At 40.1% G+C, this 14,654-nt stretch overlaps 1 pseudogene; it reads right to left on the bottom strand.

Moving 5' to 3' along the window:
- Window positions 1-1,676: 1,676 nt before the first annotated feature.
- Window positions 1,677-3,935, bottom strand: LOC107523391 (large ribosomal subunit protein uL11-like; annotated as a pseudogene).
- Window positions 3,936-14,654: the final 10,719 nt, after the last annotated feature.

Below are 14,654 nucleotides of genomic sequence, written 5' to 3'. Positions count from 1 at the left end.
ATATACCTATCACAGACAGAAAAACACTTGATGACTTCAGTCATTGTGTGCACTGAGGAGTCAAATACACAGAAAGATAGAGTGGCACAGAGGTTATGAGAGGTTGGGGGAGGAGGGGATGGAAAGCTGTTGCTTAATGCTTTGCAATAAAAAAAATGTTCTGAAGATTGATTGCACAGTAATGTGAGTAGACTTTAGACTACTTAACTGTACTGCTATTTAAAAAACTACTTGAGATGGTAAGAAATGCAGTTGACTACAATTTGGAAAATGCAGGTTCCTGGTCCCATTGACTCAGACTGGACCATTCTGGAGGGATAACTCCAGAATATGTATTTTTTTATTTTTTTATTGGGGGATTAATGGTTTACAGTTGACAGTAAAATACAATAGTTTGTACATGTGTAACATTTCCCAGTTTTCCACATAACAATTCAACCCCACTAGGTCCCCTCCTGCCACCATATTCTAGGACCTGAAGCCCCACACACACACATACACACACACACATATACACGCACACACACACACCAGAGTTTTTTACTTTGGTACAATACACCAACAGGATCTGTATTTCTAAAGCTCCCCAGGAGCTATTGTTTTGTAGCTTGCCGCCAGGCTGGGATACCTCCAATCCAAGTTCTTATTTTAGAGATGAGGAAACTGAGACCCAGGGCTGGGAAATGATATACCAAAAGTCATTTGGCTCCTCAGTGATTGCAGGGGTACAAACCTTGATTGACAGTTTCTAACCTTGTCTAGGTGGTAGAATCAAGCCCTGGGCCCCATCCCTGCCCCTCCAGATGACGGCTTCTGGAGGAAAAGTCCTGAGCAACAGAGATTCACAAAAGCTCAATGAGTTCTTAAGATTCTGAAGTGTGGCCAGAGCTGAAGACATTGGACCAAACCTTCCGGTTCTTTTCGCTCACACTTGCTGGACATCAGACCCTGGCTGGGAGTCCTGGGACCTGTAGCTGCTGTTTGAGAGGCCTGCTGCCAGCAGTGCTTCCAGCCAGCTGAGGTGGTTAAAGCAACAGTGGTTCTCACCCTTTTGAGTTGTTTTTGAAAAGTCAGAAGACTACAATGTTAGGCCAGGGTGTTGCAACTGTGGACCCTATAGATACAGAGGTACACAGGGAAGGAGGGGCAGGACATGCCCACTATGATTCATATCACTAGCCTGGGATATGAAAGAAAGGCACATTCCTTATAAAGTCTCACTGTAATAGAGTTGGTGTGTGTGTGTGTGTGTGTGTGTGTGTGTGTGTGTGTATGTGTGTGTGTGTAGGTACTTGGTTGTCTTCCACTTTGAGCTACTATGATAACACTGCTGTGATCATGGCCATACAAAGTTAGAACCCAGAGGCCAGGTGGTGGAACACCTGGTTGAGCACACATATTACAATGCACAAGGACCCAGGTTCAAGACCCCATCCCCCAACGGCAGGGGGAAAGCTTTCAAGTGGTGAAGCAGGGCTGCAAGTGTTTCACTGTCTCTCCCTCTCTATCCCCCCTCAATTTCTGGCTATCTCTATCCAATAAATAAAGATAATTAAAAAATTTTTAAAAACAACAAAGTTAGAACCTCAATTAGTAAGAAATCAAGACCTAATTCCAGAAAATTTTCCACAAAATCGTTGTTTTGCTTATGCAGCCCAAAGGGCATTGGCCTGCTCTCACCACACAGATGATGGGAACTTCAGCTCTCCTGCCTGTGGTCTGCTTATCCTGACACAGATGAGATTCCAATGGACCAGCTGGCCATAGTTAGTACTTTGTCTCTAGCTTCATCTCCATCAGTAGAATTGTGCTTAAACCAGGTGAAGACTTAATACCATGGGTAAATAATGCATCCTTTAGAATCATTTTCTCTAGAAAATAGATAGATGTCACTATCCTCAAAAAAGCTAATAGGGGGGCCTGGTGAAGCACATACATTACAATGTACAAGAAGTCACATTCAGGCCCACAGTCCCCACTTGCAGAGGGAAAGCCTCACCGCACAGTAAAGCAGTGCTTCAAGTCTCTCTCTCTCTCTCTCTCTTCTCTCTCCATTTCTATCCCTGCCTTCTCTATCAGTTTCTCTCTGTCTCTATCCAAAATAAATAAATACTTTTTAAAAACAGAATGGCAAATGTTGCAAAGGTATAAAAAAAAAAATAGGTTTCTGGGAGTCAGGCAGTAGCGCAGCAGGTTAAGCGCATGTGGCACAAAGCGCATGGACCAGCATAAGGATCCCAGTTAGAGCCCCCGGCTCCCCACCTGCAAGGGAGTCACTTCGTAGGTAGTGAAGCAGATCTGTAGGTGTCTCTCTTTCTCTTCCTGTCTTTGTCTTCCCTTCCTCTCTCCATTTCTCTCTGTCCTATCTAACAATGACGACATCAGTAACAACAACAACAATAACTACAACAATAATTTTAAAAAGGGCAACAAAAGGGAAAATAAATATAAAAAATTTATTTGAAAAAATGGGTTTCCATGCACTGTTGATAGGAATGGCAATTGGTGCAGTCACTATGGAAGCCAACCTGCGGGATTCACACGCACACCCAATGCCAGACAGAATTGTTATATTGAAGCCAACCTGGGGGATTTGCACACACACCCAAGGCCAGACAGAATTGTTATATTAGTGTAGCTGCCCTGTTTTCACTACAGCATTGTTTACAACAGTCAAGATAGGAAAACAACCTCAATGTTCAAGTTTGGAAGAATGAAAAAAAAAAACATGTGGAACAATATATGTAAACAACACAAGAGTCCATCAGCAGATGAAGAGAAAGAGCAAATGTGGTATATACATATACACGTGAATATCATTCAGCTACATAAGGAAATCCCACCATTTGAAATACCATGGAGGTGGGTCTAGGGGTCTAGGAAATAGCTCACCTGGTAAACTGCACACTTCACCAGCTACAAGGACCTAGGTCTGAGTCCCTGGCCACCACATGAGGGAACCTGCACCGGGGGAAGCTTCATGAGAGGTTGTCTCTCATCTCTCTTTCTCTTTCTCTCTCCGCCCCTTCCTCCCTCCCTCTTCCTTCTCTGTCTCAGTCTTTTTTTGTAACTATCTTTATTCATTTGATAGAGACAGCCAGAAACTGAGAGGAAGGGGGAGATAGAGAGGAAGAGAGGTAAAGACACATCTGCAGCATTGCTTCACCACTTGTGAAGATTTCCCCCTGCAGGTGGGTACCAGGGACTTGAACCCAGATCCTTGTGCATTTTAATATATGTGCTCAACCAGGTGCGCCACCACCCAGTCCCCTCTCTTTCACTCTCTATCTGCAGTGAAATTGTGCAAACACAAAATCCACAAATGTATCAGTTTATATTCCCACCTGAATTTTCCTTCTTTTAAATATAGATTGTCAATCCTTTATTGAAGCATCTTCCATTGCAATTCTTAACTAGCTGAGCATTCTCAGCACCACTGTTGATGTCATCTGTGAGTTCATGAGTATGTCACTCATTAAAATTGAAACCCACACACAGAACAGTCCCCAGAATCTCCTTGGTGGTTCCAAGTTCTCTAGCTAAAGATTGGTGCCTCATTCATCAAGAAATGTTAAAAATGTCTTCAAAAAGTGTTGTTTCCACTTCATGTTTTTCTGTTTTCTGTCTCTTGGTAGTTCCTTGAGGGTTTTCAGGATGAGGGCAGAGACAGAAGGGACCACCTCATGCTAGGTCTGTCTGTTCTGGATGGCTAGTTTCACTGTCATCCTCAGACCCCTCCAATCATCAGTAGCCTTGGCAATGTCATCACCAAGAGGGCCAATCTTGGGGGTGAGTGTAGATGTGGCACTGACTTCTCCACCAGTGCACCTCAGGTATGCAACTTTGATCTTGTTGGGGTCAAACTTAGGTGGCATGGTGGAGACAATTGGTGTCGAATAAACCTGGAATAGGGACAACAAAAGAAAGTTGCACCTTGGCCTCCTCCAAGCCAATAGTCAAAAAGCCACCTGTAATTTCTAAAATGACACCCATGCTTCATGTGTAAATGTGCCTTAGCTCTCTTGCACTGAACTTGCTTTGTCTAATATTCTACTCGCTCTCCTAGAAGAAAACAAGAGAAAGTAGTTGAAAACATAAAAATCAGAAGGGGAGGGAGGAGGCAGGCGGTAGCACACCTGGTTAAGTTCACATAGTACCAAGAGCAAGGACTGCGCAATGATCCCAGTTCGAACTCCTGGCTTCCCACCTACAGGGGGGTGGGTGGCTTCACAAGCGTTGAAGCAGATCTGCAGGTGTCTGTCCTCCTCTCCCCCCTCAGTTTCTCTCTGTCCTATCCAAGAGTAGCAGCAGCAACAACAACAATAACAGCAACAAAAACAACAATGGAAAAAAGATGGCCTCGGGGCCGGTGGTGGCGCACCTAGTTGAGCGCATGTTACAATGCGCAAGGACCGGGGTTTAAGCCCGTGGTTCCCACTTGCAGGGGGAAAACTTTGTGAATGGTGAAGCAGGGCTGCAGGTGTCTCTCTATCTCTCTCCCTCTTTATCTCCCCATTCCTTCTTGATTTCTGACTATTTCTACTCAACTAAAAAAAGATAAAAAATGTGGGGAGTCCTGTGGTAGTGCAGTGGGTTAAGCACAAGTGGCGCAAAGTGCAAGGACCTGCATAAGGATTCTAGTTCGAATGCCCGGCTCCCCACCTGCGGGGAGGGGGTGTCCACTTCACAAAAGGTGAAGCAGGTCTGCACGTGTCTATCTTTCTCTCCCCTCTCTGTCTTCCCCTCCTCTCTCCATTTCTTTCTGTCCTATCCAACAACGACGACATTAACTACAACAATAAAAAGACAATAAGGGCAACAAAAGGGAATAAATAAATAAATAAATGTTTTTTAAAAAGATAAAATATGTTTTAAAAAATAGATTAAGAAAAAAGATGGCCTCCAGGAGCAATGGATTCATAGTGAAGCTCCACTCCCCAACAATAAGTCTGGAGGCAAAAAAATAATAATAATCAAAAGAGAAAATGAAAAAAATCACAATTTTCAGTGCTTATACTGATACACAAGACAACTCAAGAAAGTGGACAGAAAATGACGTCAAAAATTAAGAATATTTAATTAGGTAACAGCCTGTGAAATCAATGTCAAAAGATGGTGAAGAGCTTGGTGACTTTTACACATATCAATAAGCTTATCATTTTGTAAAACACTGTTAGATCATTAATAAAAAAACATATTCTCAAAGAAAAGTTAAAAAAAAAACACAGCACAGAAAAAGAAGATACAGTGGGAGAGAAAGCCCTATTTCCTATAGGAATCAGAGAGGCAAAAAATGATTAAATAAACTTACCACCATATTCAAATCTAATACAAAGAAAACTTGAAAGTTTTTTTAAGTGAAACAAAGGATTTGAACAAACAGAAAAACATACTGTTTTGTGAGGGGCCAATATTTTCTGGAGGAATTCAAAAGGTAATATGTCAATGTAAATAGCAAAAGACCTTTGTGGAGGTAGAGGAGATAATTTTTTTAAGTTCTCTAAGAAAAATAAAGTAGGGACATTCTGAAAAGCAAGCACTATGAGTGATACTCATCTATATTTTAAGGCCTCAAAATTGTAGAACATTTGGTACAAGTGTAGAAATAAGTAGATTAATGTAATAATAGAAAGTCCTAGAATAGTATCAAATTCATAAAGGAATTTGGCACATAATAAACTCGGGAATTAAGTAGGAAGAATGGACTTTCCAATAAAAGAAAGGATTATTAGAACTGGGCACACCATTTGGCAGTTTGAAAACCAAGCACCGGAATAATTTCTCAAATGGTTCAAGTATTGAAATGCAATAACCAAAAACCTATGAAAAAACCTGAGAGTATTCTTTTATAAACTTGGAAAGGGTATGACCTTCCTGAAGTGATTCAAAAACCAGCTGTCACGACAGAAAGATCACCTTTATTTTTACTTTTTAAAAATAAAAACTTCTGCATGGGTAAAACAACCACATGAACTATTATTTAAAAAGACAAATGGCTAATGAAATATTTGCAGTTGAGATCCCATGTATACAGAATGTCTTCACACAAATTGCAAAAGGAACAACAGGTCAATGGCCCACGGAAAAACTGGCAAAGGGAACCCACTCTACCTCATAGTATAGGATGCAAATTGACAAAAAAAATTCCAATGTCTGCCCCTAGGAACATAACTAAAATAGACTTCCTAGCTTCTTTTCACTGTAAGATCCCTATTCTTATCAGCTCTATTTCTACTTTTTCATTCCTGTTCACTAAACATTTCGTCCCGTTTCCATCTTACTGCCTTTCAGCCACCAAGTTGCAGGTGCTACTATGATTCCATCTTGGCCTCTCTGGTCAATGCAACCACACCAGTGTGCACCAGAGTCTCACCTCTCCAGAGCCCTACCCCACTAGGAAAAGACAGAAACAGGCTGGGGGTATGGATCAACCTGCCAACGCCCAGGCCCATCAGAGAAGCAATGAAAGAAGCCGGAACTCCCACTTTCTGCACCCCAAAAATAATTTTGGTCCATACTCCAAAAGGGGGAGAAATGACCAGAGGACTCTGAACTCCAATTCTATCAGGAACCTGAGAGAGAACAGGAAAAAGAGGAGGACACTCAGAAATAGTAATAGGTATAGGTGTGACTTAGGAAGAGACGGTAGGACCATAGAAAAAAAATTTACAGAAGTAATAGTCAACCCAGACCTGTGACCTTAAGAGAACTATTGCATTTCCCGAAGGAGGGAATGGGGACACAGAACTCATTGATGGGAATGGTATGGAATTACATCCCTGCTATCTTATGACTTTGTACATCAATATCATATCACTAGATTAATATCATATCACCAATAAAAAATAAAGTAAATCAAAAAAGAATTGCAGGGAGTTGGGCAGTAGCACAGTGGGTTAAGTGCAGGTGGCACAAAGCACAAAGACCGGCTTAAGGATCCCAGTTTGAGCCCCTGGCTCCCCACCTACAGGGGCTTCACTTCACAAACAGTGAAGCAGGTCTGCAGGTGTCTATCTTTCTCTCCTCCTCTCTGTCTTCCCCTCCTCTCTTCATTTCTCTCTGTTCTATCCAACAATGGCGACAACAATAACTACAACAATAAAACAAAGGCAACAAAAGGGAATAAATAAATATTATTTTTAAGGAATTACAATATTTAATAATTTGGAAGTCCATAGAGGAAGCAGATCCTTTCCGCAGTGGCTTGTGGGAGTGTAAATTGATAAAATATGTTGGAAGTATTTGAGTAATATTTAATAAATCACAAAGGCATGTCTTTTCTGCTTCACTATTCCACACCCAAGATTTTATCCTGCAGTTGCATGCCAAATGGCCTATGTACAAAGAGGTGCATTGGTGTGTCATTGCAATAAAAGATCTTAATCATCTTGACATATATCAATAATTGATTGTGTTGAATGGTTTGGGAACACTGGTGTTGGGTGCCGGATCGTATACATACTTTGGCCAAAGATGTGAAGCTATACTCCTGAAATTTCCATCGTATTATAAACTAATGGTAAATCAATCAAGCAACAAGCAAATAAACAAAGGAGCTTATGTTTATGATATAGTCACCAAATAAGAATGCTATGCAATTCTTTAAAAAGAATAAGAACAATTTTAAAGAACTGATGTTCAAAAGTCTTTTTTAAAGTTATATATATATTGCCTCCAGGTTTATCACTGGGGCTTGGTGCTTGCACTGTAAATCCACTGTTCTCGTGGCCATTTTTTTATTTTTATTTTTTAGCAAATGCTCTTTTTATATATTTAATTATTTATTTTCCCTTTTGTTGACCTTGTTTTTTATTGTTGTTGTAGTTATTGTTATTGTTGTTATTGATGTCATCATTGTTGAATAGGATAGAGTGAAATGGAGAGAGAAGGAGAAGACAGAGAAGGGAAGAGAAAGACACCTACAGACCTGCTTCACCGCTTGTGAAGCTACACTCCTGCAGGTGGGGAGCAGGTCTCCAACCAGGATCTTTACACCGGTCCTTGCGCTTTGCGCCACGTGTGCGTTTAACCCACTGTGCTACTGCCTGACTCCCAATTTTTTTTAATAGGACAGATGTCTTTCATCTCCTTACTTCATGAAGGTTAATCTCCAGTTCCATTCATTTTGTCCTGAAGACCCTATAACATATTTTTATTGTAGAGTAGTATTCCATGGAGTATATATTCCATAACTTGAAAGACAGCTACTGGATAGTTTCACTTGTATGTGAACTGAAATACATGAAGTTGGGGAAGGGGGTGAAGCAGCTAAACTGTCTCTAAGACTTTGGGAAAACAATGGTGGTTATCATTGGAGGGATGAAGGCATAGAACTTTGGAGGGGGTCGGGCCTAGCACAGTGGGTTAAGCGCATGTGGAGCAAAACCAAGGACTGGCATAAGGACCCCAGTTCCAGCCCCCAGCTCCCTACCTGTAGGGGGGTCGCTTCACAGGCAGTGAAGCAGGTCTGTAGGGATCTATCTTTCTCTCCCCTATCTGTCTTCTCCTCCTCTCTCCATTTCTCTCTATCTTATTCAACAACAACTTCAGTAACAACAATAATAATACCCACAACAATAAAACAACAAGGGCAACAAAAGGGAGGAAAAATAGCCTTCAGAGGGGGGGTCGGGTGGTAGCGCAGTGGGTTGAGTGCACATGGTGCAAAGCACAAGGATTGGCTCACCACCTATAGGGGGGTTGCCTCACAGGCAATGAAGCAGGTCTGTAGGTGTCTGTCTTTATCTCCTCCTCTCTTCTTCCCCACCTCTCTCCATTTCTCTCTGTCCTATACAACAGCAATGATATCATCAACAACAATAATAACTACAACAATAAAACAAGGGAAACAAAAAGGGAAAAATAATAATAATTTTAAAAAGCCTCTAAGAGCAGTGGATTTGTGGTGCCAGCACCTAGCCCCAGCAATAACCCTGGAGGCAAAATAAAATAAGGAGACTTCCGGAGGCAGGGCTATGAGCAGCAGCAGATCTGTTTCTCTCCTCTCTTCTCCTCTCCTCTCCTCTCCTCTCCTCTCCTCTCCTCTCCTCTCCTCTCCTCTGCCAGAACAACTAGGAATACCAAAGGAGACCACCTGGGTCTGAAATAAGACGGGACTAGAATGACCTCAGGAACCCACCAAATCACCAGTGAGTGCAAACATGTGTGGCTGGTGGCCAGAGAGGTGCCTAGGGAAAGATTAAGTGGTAACAGTCCGGCAGTTTATCAGTTGAGACACCACCTCCAGTCTGTTCCACCAACAAGGGGACAGCTGAAGGGAGGAGAGGACTCCCCAGAGACTCACGAAATGCAACTCTGAGTCTCCATTGCTACTGCCTTCAGAATCAGGAGCAGTGGCAGGGAGGCCCTGGGCTGACACCAGGGGACAGAGATCTAACCAGGAAACTCAAGAGAAGACCTATATATACCTTGATGGCATAGTGGTGGGGCTGTGAAAGTCTCTTTGTATAACCACTGGATTATCTCTGCCACACCCTGCTTTATTATAGTCAGGAGTCAGTGATTAAGCTAAGAAGCCTACTTATAGTTTAGAAGCCCTCAGGCTCCCATAGCCTACCTGGAAGAAAAAAAAAAGAGGCTTTTAAGCCACTGAGCTCCAAATCAGGGATTAAAATACTATTGAAACTGTGAACCCTTTAATTACCTTACTTAGACACAAGTCAATCCAGTCAAGAGTGATGAGTAATTTGAAAAGTACTAAGAGAGGGAACTCATAACATAATATATAAAATGGTTAAAACAACAAGAAGAAATATTTAAAAAATGAACCAGGACAAGAGTCCAGCTAAAAGGCCCCCAAAGGGTAAAGCACAAAATAATGAGGTCAACATCCAAACATTAGTCAAGGAAATAATCACAGAATGAATAAAGAGATTGAAAGAATTGTCATCAGAAATACAGAAACAACAAATGAGACTCTAGAAGAAAACACTAATTATCTCAAGGTTATTAGAGAGCTGAATGCTGAAATAGCTGAGCTAAGAACACAACTAGCTGAAGAAGCTAAAACAATATCAGAACAGGGTAACAAAATAGATGAACTCCAGAAAACAGTAGAAGGGAGAGAGAATAGAATCAATGAGGCTGAAGACAGAATTAGCAAGATCGAGGACAAATTAAAGACAACTAGAAAAGAAGTAAGAGATCTCAAAAAGAGATTAAGAGATACTGAAAACAACAACAGAGACCTATGGGATGAATTCAAAAGAAACTATATACGCATTATTGCTTACCAGAGGAAGAAAGAGAGGGAGAGGAAGAAAGCATTCTGCAGGCCATAATAGCTGAAAACTTCTCTAGTCTAGACAACATCAAAGACATAAAGGTTCAAGAAGCCCAGAGGGTCCCAAACAGAATAAACCCAGACATAAAAACACCAAGACACATCACATTAGAATGGAAAGGAATAAGGATAAAGAAAGGATCCTCAAGGCTGCAAGAGAAAAACAGAGTCACCTACAGAGGAAAACCCTTAAGATTAGCAGTAGACTTCTCCACACAAACACTACAGGCCCAAAGAGAATCGAAAGATACCTATCAAGTACTCAGTGATAAAGGCTTTCAACCAAGAATATTATATCCTGCTAGACTGTCATTGGGACTAGATGGAGGCATAAAAACCTTCTCAGACAACCAACAGTTGAAGGAATCAACTATAACCAAGCCTTCCCTGAAAGAAGTTCTGAAAGGTTTTCTATAAACTGTCAGACCATCATAAATAGGCCATATATCAGAACACTCTAAAAATCTACAAGAATGGCATTAAAATATCTTCAATCTTGATATCAATAAATGTCAATGGCCTGAATTCACCTATTAAAAGACACAAAGTAGGAAGATGGATCAGAAAACACAAACCAACAATATGCTGTCTACAGGAAACCCACCTAACTCAACAAGACAAACACAGACTTAAAGTGAAAGGATGGAAAACTATCATACAAGCCAATGGCCCACAAAAAAGGGCAGGGACAGCTATTCTCATATCTGACATGATAGCCTTTAAAACAAATAAAATTTAAAAACATAGGGATGGACACTACTTAATGCTCAGAGGATCAGTCAATCAAGAATACTTAACAATTATTAACATCTATGCACCCAATGAGAAGCCATCTAAATACATCAAATGTCTACTGAAAGAGCTACAGCAATATATTAACAGCAACACAGTCATAGTAGGAGACTTCAACACCCCACTCTCTCAACTTGACAGATCATCCAGGCAGAAAATCAGTAAAGACATAAGGGAGCTAAATGAAGAGATAGATAAACTAGAACTATTGGACATTTTCAGTCATTCATCCCAAGAAACTAGAATACACATTTTACTCAAGTCCACATGGGTCATTCTCAAGGATAGACCGTATGTTAGGCCACAAAGACAGCATCAGCAAATTCAAGAGCATTGAAATAATCCCAAGCATTTTCTCAAACCACAGTGGAATTAAACTAACACTTAACAATCAACAAAAGATTATTAATAGTCCCAAAATGTGGAAGCTCAACAGTACACTCCTTAACAACTACTGGGTCAAAGAGGAAATCAAGGAAGAAATCAAAATGTTTCAAGAGTTCAATGAAAATGAAGACATGAGCTATCAAAATATTTGGGACACAGCTAAGGCAGTACTGAGAGGAAAGTTCATAGCCATACAAGCAAACATTAGAAAACAAGAAAAAGCACAAATAAACAGCCTGACTGCACATCTTAAAGACCTAGAAGAAGAAGAACAAATGAATCCTAAAGCAATCAGAAGGACAGAAATCACTAAAGTTAGGGCAGAAATCAATAACATTGAAAATAAGAAAACCATACAAAAGATCAATGAAAGTAAATGCTGGTTCTTCAAAAGAGTGAACAAAATCTACAAACCTTTAGCCAGACTCACAAAACAAAAAAGGGAGAAGACCCAAATAAATCTGATCTTAAGTAAAAGAAGAGATATCACAACAGACACCACAGAAATTCAACATATCATGCGTGGCTTCTTTGAACAACTATATGCCACCAAGCTAGAGAACCTGGAAGAAATGGACCATTTCCTAGATACCTACCAACTTCCAAAACTAAGTAAAGAGGAAGTGGATAACATGAACAGGCCCATCACAGCTAATGAAATTGAAACAGTTATCAAAAATCTCCCTAAAAATAAAAGTCCTGGACCAGATGGTTTTACAAATGAATTCTACAAAACCTTCAAAGAAGAACTAATACCTCTACTTTTAAAAGTCTTCCAGAAGATTGAAGACACTGGAATACTCCCTGCCAGTTTCTACGAAGCCACATCCCTTTGATACCAAAAGCAGACAGTGACACAACCAAAAAAGAAAACTACAGACCAATATCTCTGATGAACATAGATGCTAAAATATTGAACAAAATTCTAGCTAACCAGATACAACAGTCTAGCAAAAAAATTATTCATCATGACCAAGTGGGGTTTATCCCAGGCATGCAAGGTTGGTTGAATATATGTAAATCAATCAATGTGTTCCACCACATCAACAAAAGCAAGACCAAAAACCACATGGTCATATCAATAGATCCAGAGAAAGCCTTAGACAAATTACAACATCCCTTTATGATCAAAACACTACAAAAAATGGAAAATTCCTGAAGATAGTGAAGTCTATATTTAGCAAACCTACAGCCAACATCATGCTCAATGGTGAAAAACTGGAAGCATTTTCCCTCAGATCAGGTACTAGACAGGGCTGCCGACTATCAACATTACTATTCAACATACTGTTGGAAGTTCTTGCCATAGCAATCAGGCAGGAGCAAGGAATTAAAGGCATACAGATTGGAAGAGAAGAAGTCAAACTCTCCCTATTTGCAGATGACATGATAATATTCATAGAGAAACCTAAGAAATCCAGCAAAAAGCTTTTGGATTTCATCAGGAAATACAGGAAGGTGTCAGGCTACAAAACTAACATTCAAAAGTCAGTGGCATTCCTCTATGCAAACACTAAGTTAGAAGAAGTAGAAATCTAGAAATCAATTCCTTTCACTGTAGCAACAAAAACAATAAAATATCTAGGAGTAAACCTAACCAAAGAAATGAAAGACTTGTATACTGAAAATTATGAGTTTACTGCTCAAGGAAATTGAAAAAGACACAAAGAAGTGGAAATATATTAAATGTTAATAGGTTGGAAGAATTAACATCATCAAAATGAATATACTACCCAGAGACACCTACAAATTTAATGCTATCCCCATCAAGATCCCAACCACATTTTTTAGGAGAATAGAACAAATGTTTATCTGGAAACAGAAAAGACTTAGAATTGCAAAACAATCTTGAGAAGAAAAAACAAAGCCAGAGGCATCACACTCCCACATCTCAAATTGTATTATAGGGCCATTGTCATCAAAACTGCTTGGTATTAGAACAGGAATAGACACACTGACCAGTGGAATAGAATTGAGAGCCCAGAAGTGAGCCCCCACACCTATGGACATCTAATCTTTGACAAAGGTGCCCAGACTATTAAATGGGGAAAGCAGAGTCTCTTCAACAAATGGTGTTGGAAAAAAAATGGGTTGAAACTTGCAGAAGAATGAAACTGGACCACTCTATTTCACCAAATACAAAAGTCAATTCCATGTGGATCAAGGACTTGGATGTTAGACCACAAACTATCAGATAATTAGAGGAAAATATTGGCAGAACTCTTTTCCACATAAATTTTAAAGACATTTTCAATGAAACAAATCCAATTACAAAGAAGACTAAGACAAGCATAAACCTATGGGACCACATCAAATTAGAAAGCTTCTGCACAGCAAAAGAAACCACTACCCAAACCAAGAGATCCCTCACAGAATGGGAGAAGATCTTTACATGCCATACATCAGACAAAAGGCTAATAACCAGAATGTATAAAGAACTTGCAAATATCAACAACAAGACAACAAATAACACCATCCAAAAATGGGGGGAGGACATGGACAGAATATTCACCACAGAAGAGATCCAAAAGGCCAAGAAACACATGAAAAAAATGCTCCAAGTCTCTGATTGTCAGAGAAATGCAAATAAAGACAACAATGAGATACCACTTCACGCCTGTGAGAATGTCATACATCAGAAAAGGTAACAGCAGCAAATGCTGGAGAGGTTGTGGGGTCAAAGGAACCCTCCTGCATTGCTGGTGGGAATGTCAATTGGTCCAACCTCTGTGGAGAACTCTCAGAAGGCTAGAAATGGACCTACCCTATGATCCTGCAATTCCTCTCCTGGGGATATATCCTAAGGAACCCAACACACCCATCCAAAAAGATCTGTGTACACATATGTTCTTGGCAGCACAATTTGTAATAGCCAAAAACTGGTAGCAACCCAGGTGTCCAATAACAGTTGAGTGGCTGAGCAAGTTGTGGTATATATATATATATATATATATATATATATATATATATATATATATATATATATATAATATAATAATATATATAATAATATTATATATATATATATATAATATGGGATGATCTCACTCTCAGGCAGAAGTTGAAAAACAATACCAGAAAAGAAAACACAAGTAGAATCTGAACTGGAATTGGCATACTGCACCAAAATAAAAGACTCTGGGGTGGGTGGGTAGGGAGAATACAGATCCAA

This window comes from Erinaceus europaeus, chromosome 8 (assembly GCF_950295315.1).
Source record: "Erinaceus europaeus chromosome 8, mEriEur2.1, whole genome shotgun sequence".
Taxonomy (NCBI): domain Eukaryota; kingdom Metazoa; phylum Chordata; class Mammalia; order Eulipotyphla; family Erinaceidae; genus Erinaceus; species Erinaceus europaeus.
This window is presented reverse-complemented; position numbering and strand designations above follow the sequence as displayed.